The sequence below is a fragment of the Glycine soja genome, chromosome 18 (assembly GCF_004193775.1).
Source record: "Glycine soja cultivar W05 chromosome 18, ASM419377v2, whole genome shotgun sequence".
Taxonomy (NCBI): Eukaryota; Viridiplantae; Streptophyta; class Magnoliopsida; order Fabales; family Fabaceae; genus Glycine; species Glycine soja.
Window position 1 is genome coordinate 36,991,593 of NC_041019.1, and position 5,896 is coordinate 36,997,488.

General features: G+C 33.0%; 1 pseudogene; it reads left to right on the forward strand.

The window, feature by feature from the left end:
- Positions 1 to 219: 219 nt before the first annotated feature.
- On the forward strand, positions 220 to 767 carry LOC114397208 (annotated as a pseudogene).
- The last annotated feature ends 5,129 nt before the right edge of the window (positions 768 to 5,896 follow it).

Consider the following 5,896-nt stretch of genomic DNA (forward strand, 5'->3'; position numbering starts at 1 on the left):
AAAACACACCCAACTCAATTTTTTTTGCTTTTGATGTCCACCTCAACCCAATTATGTGTGTTTAAGTTGTATTAATAGTGTGATTTGTTATATTTTGTGAAAACTGGGAATTTCATTATGTGATTGTCTGTTTGTGTACTGGGCTGGCTTTATTGCAGAAGCAAAGGAGACACTCTCTTGTTTTGTAACTGCCTTTTCTCTCACTCTGGTGTCTTAAAGATGAAAATGTATGTTTCTACCATTTTTGTTTGTTTTCAAAATTAATACACTAATTTCAATTGAACTTTCTCTTTTATATTGGGATATGATTGATGTTTAATAGCTTTGTCACAGCTTAGAGGGCAATGCTGGTGCACTCACAAATTTTGAGGTCCTTGATTTCTTACGAGCTAAAGGAGCTTCAAAGGATCCAACAAGAGTTATTGCCAAAGTAGCACAGTCTGAATACAAGGTTAGATGTGGTTTTTCTAATAAATGGGAATACTTGTAAGTTTTATTGGTAGATGAATGTTCTGTATATCTAGCAGGTTTATGATTATTTGGTTGACACTGCTGCCTCTGTTCAAACAAGAGAGAGCATCAATGAGTTCTTGACAAGTGTTAAATAGTACGACCTGGCAAAAGCTGAGGCTCTGAACATATTAAACATTGGGCCAGCTGCTGATTTTGAACTATACCCAGTAAGTATCAATATTTTGATTTTCCAATTTATGTTACACCGAAGCATTTAGTTAGAAGTTTTTAGCTCTGCAATTTTTTAGCTATGACCACATTGTCAACAAATTATTTAAATAAATACATATGATCTGTATGTCTATCAAATTGATATAATGTAGTTTAAAAAAAGTGTCACACACGTACCTTTTAAGATGTGTCACATTCAAATATAACCATCATACTTGTTTTCTAATGGGCTATAGCAATGATCTCATCTTCCCTATTGGTTGGGATTGGGGTGTTGAAGGCATACATACCTTTTTCAAGGTGTGATGATTGGAGATGCCACTTCAAAAATAAAGAAATACATGATAAATTGAGTGTGATGATATTGCAAGAAAGAACAAAAACCAAATTAAGAAAAGTGCAATTTTCGAAGGTATGCATATAAAACACTAACCATTAGGCTCGGCTCATCCCTAACAATATATGTAGATATTGGATGGAATATAGTGTACAAAGAATCTGGTGACTCCTTTATTTTTAGTGTACAAAGAATCTGGTGACTCATCCCTAGCAATATATGTAGACTCCACTTCAAAAATAAAGAAATACCTGATAAATTGAGTGTGATGATATTGCAAGAAAGAACAAAAACCAAATTAAGAAAAGTGCAATTTTCCAAGGTATGCATATAAAACACTAACCATTAGGCTCGACTCATCCCTAACAATATATGTAGATATTGGATGGAATATAGTGTACAAAGAATCAGGTTTGAATGGAGGACATTTTAAGAATAACCTTACTTTCTACTTGAGATTAGTAAAATTAAATGATTTCAACTAACTTTCTTAATTTATGGGAAGTAATTATTTTTGCTTATATATGAGACAGAGAGAGTATATATATATTCTACAATTCCTCCCAATTATGTGAATTTCTATTGGAAACTGCAAAAGTTTAGGTCATGGTGTTATGTTATTTTGTGTCTACATATTTCTAACCTAATAAATATAATATAGGTATCGATATAAGAGAAAAAAAATTCAAAATAATTGTCATTTTATCTTTTTAATGTAACATTAATCAACTTTTTTTACTTATATTCTTAAAATATTAATGGTAGACAAAAAAAAATCAATAAATGAATTAATGATGACCTCTAGTTTCCTGATATATTAAAAAATTATTCTAGATTCCTATCGTTAGTTAAGTGATAACGTGTCTATTAGAAATTTTAAAATATAATTTCATGGGATTTGTGAAATCACCAATCTATATTAAAAAACTAAATTACAATTTCTAATAGTTAAAACCCACCTAAATCAATTAAAGATGAGCTTTTTGAATCCTAGAACCTTGCCGTGTCTCACCTCAATGCTTTTAGAAAAAAGATCAAATATATTAATAATTGGATGGGCAATAGACCGAAGAAGTGCCATAGCACCAAGCCTTAATGAGTTCAAACAAATGCAAAAGTAAAATAAATCCGCAAAGTTACTCACTCATGGTACACCTTCATGAATCTGCCTCCCTTCCTAATATCCTGTATGCACCACCGAAGACATAGACCCACCTCTATGCTTAACACAATGTTGACCTCTCGTTCCCCTTTTTCAAAGTTTCAAAACGCTTCCCACTATCCTCGAACTCAGAAGTACAAATTTAATCTTTTTAGGCTAAATTAACGTTAATTGTTTTTCCATGTAGACACACTAACCATCTTTCATCACAAGGATCTTGAAAATAAAATACCTGTTTAGCTTATTTTGAGACGGAGGGAGTAATCCATTATTAGTTAGCTTTAATTAAGACAGTTAAGGTTAATTAAATTCTAGTTAACTAATTAATAATTAGAAACATTAATTATATTAGGTCTTTGTCTATTTAAATTATTTATATTAGGCCTACACTAATTAATTAGGTAATTTGGTGTTCAAAACTCTAATTTCTAAGGTTTTGACTAAACTTGTTTCTTTTTACAAAATTGTCATAAATTGGTCAACTTACAACTCCTTACTTTGACTTTGGTTGACTGTTTTTGACATTTTGTGGGCTAAGCCTAAATCAAATCACTCTTAAAACCTTTACTTCAATTTCTAATTTATGAAACCTACTACCAAATCGACTCATCATCCAAAATTAAATAGTACATAGTATAGGAAGATGTTTTATCTATACCAAATAAAAAATTAGTTTTGATGGAATTCAAAATTTCTTTACCTTCAATTTTTTATCTTTGAAACCATTACTTAAAACTAAAAAAGATAACATTGATTTGGCCAACTTTTTTTACCCTTCACATGCGCACACACACAAAAAAAATATTGTCCCTTTTATTGAATTTGTACCTATATAGCTAGCTCAATCCTGTAGCTTCCTCCTTGAGAAGGTAGGTTGGATTCATGTTACTTTTTTATGAAACCCAACCCTAAACAACTTGGTCACAAACAAATTGATTTAGATTTAGTGAATTGGTTCTGAACATCTAAATTTCTTTTAAACTTTTTAAAACTGAAGTTTTAAATAAGGACAAAATATAAATTATGAAAAATTACCTTGAAGCTAGTCACTTAGCTGGCGCATCATGAAAGTGTTATGGTGATATTGCTTAACAATTAAGTACTTAATCTCAATAAGTCAACAATGACATTCGAAGAAATTGAAATACGTTATGGAGGGGATGTCCTATAGTCAATGTGTGGAGGGCAATAGAAAGAATTGGAAACCTTAATCTGATGCTAAGTGTAGAGAGTGAGAGAGAGAATGGGAACTTAGTATCTCATGAAAGACTTTGAAGTCTGAACAAGTTAGTGAATGTGTTATCACTAATATTGGAACTTTTAAATATAAAAAATATGTAAGCATATAAACAACAATAGTAATTTTAAAGACATGTCACATCAATGGGTCTATGGGTTTGGTTCATGGGTTTAAAAATTAACACCCATGACCCAACCCATACTTGAATGAGTTTGAACAAGTTGGAGTTGACCTCTAGGCAAGTGTACGTATACAAATAATTAAAAATGTATGTAGAGTATCGTTTCCACAACAACTTGTCTCAATGCCTAGAACTTTCCATTTATCCACTATTTAAATGAACAAAATTTCATTTGATTGATTTGAAATTAAAACTTGATTTTTTATCGACTAGAATAAACAATCTCTAAAAATAAAAAAAGTTATATTTTTCATTAAATATGATTCAAATAGAGTTTGAGAACATTTATATTATTTAAACCATTATGACTCATGAAATACCCAAAACATCAATCTCATATAATAAAAGAGGTGTTCTATCCCAATTTCATAGTTCATGGTTAAGGAGACATAATTTCTTCTTGACCCCAATTTCTTGGAAAAAATATTCTGAATTTTATAACTTACCACATATCCATAGAAAGATAAATCATAAAATCTTGATACATATAAAGCAAGCCTCTTATAAAATTAATATAAAAACAAATCCCTAGGTCATAACACATCAACCATCCAATTTCAATTCCAAATAAAATCATGACTTTCCAATCACCGTCTATTCTCACATCATTCAAATGGTTGGACTGGGCACAAAATACATTAAGAGTAAAAAAGTACACAATAAAATAGGATAGAACTTGATGGAAGCTTGCTTGTGGAGCTTCTATGGAAGCTGGATCTTTGAGCTTCAATGAGGTCCTTCAATGGTGATTTTTCACCATAGAGATGCAGCGGAAGGCAAAGGAGAAGAGGAGAGGGGAGGCACCATCCACTAGGGAATAAGCCAAGGAAGAAGGAGCTTCACCACCAAGAATTGCCTTGGATAAGAAGCTTGAAGAGGATGCTTTAATGGAGGAAAAGAAAGAGAGAAGGGGGGAGCACGAAATTGAAGGAATAAAAGAGGGAGAGAAGTGGAACTTTGAAGTATGTCTCACAAGACTCTCATTCATCAAAGTTACAACAAGTGTTACACATGCTTCTATTTATAGACTAGGTAGCTTCCTTGAGAAGCTTTCTTGAGAAAACTTCCTTGAGAAGCTTCTTTGAGAAAACTTCCTTGAGAAGCTTCTTTGAGAAAACTTCCTTGAGAAGCTAGAGCTTAGCTACACACACCCCTCTCATAACTAAGCTCACCTCCTTGAGAAGCTTCCTTAAGAAGATTCCTAAAGAAGCTAGAGCTTAGCTACACATACCTCTCTAATAGCTAAGCTCACCTCCTTGAGATGAGAAGCTAGAACTTAGCTACACACCCCCTATAATAGCTAAGCTCACCCCCATGACAAAAAAACATGAAAATACAAAAAAAAATCCTTACTACAAAGACTACTCAAAATGCCCCGAAATACAAGGCTAAAACCCTATACTACTAGAATGGCCAAAATACAAGGCCCAAACGAAGGAAAAACCTATTCTAATATTTACAAAGATAAGTGGGCTCATACTTAGCCCATGGGCTCGAAATCTACCCTAAGGCTCATGAGAACCCTAGGGCCAACCCTTGGATCTCTAGCCCAATCTACTTGGAGTCTTCTACCCAATGCCCTTGCGGGATAGAATTGCATCAGAACTTATCAGTTGACGATGTTTTTCAGTCGACAATGGTCAAGGCTATTTTTGGTCGATGCCAAGGCCATTTTTTGGCTGACATATGCTAGGTTTTTTGGTCGACATCAAGCTAGGGTTTTTGCCAAAGCCATTTTATGGATATTTTTTTGTTCAAATAGGCTAGGTTTTCGGTCAATGTTAGTCATTGCTATTTTTATGCTGACATCAGCTAAGTTTTGTTTTCTATTGATGGCAGCTGAGGGTTTGTTCAACTGACGTAGGCCAAGCTTTTTCTCATCAACATTAGTAGGTGCTACTTTTTAACTGACGTCAAGCAAAAAAATATCACAAGCCTATGTCGTCCAAAAAAGTCCAAGCCGACGTTTGCCAAAAAATTGCCCCAACTGGCATCCGATCAAAAATAGTCTCGATTGATGTCGATAAAAAAAATTAATTGAAAATGACTTTCGAATCGTTCAAAAGTAAGTAAAACTTGGAAATTCCGCAACACGGGATTAACTTAGGTCGAACTCAGAAATATGATTCAATATCATTCCTATGTTCATTCGCTTATAAATAGAAATGGGGAAATTTTTTTGAATAGTTTGTATGCGACTATAAAGGAATGTGAAAACACACAAAAAGAGGGATGAAGGAAAAAAATAGAGCAACAATACAAGTGATGTTTAATAGCATCAGTCCAATTTAC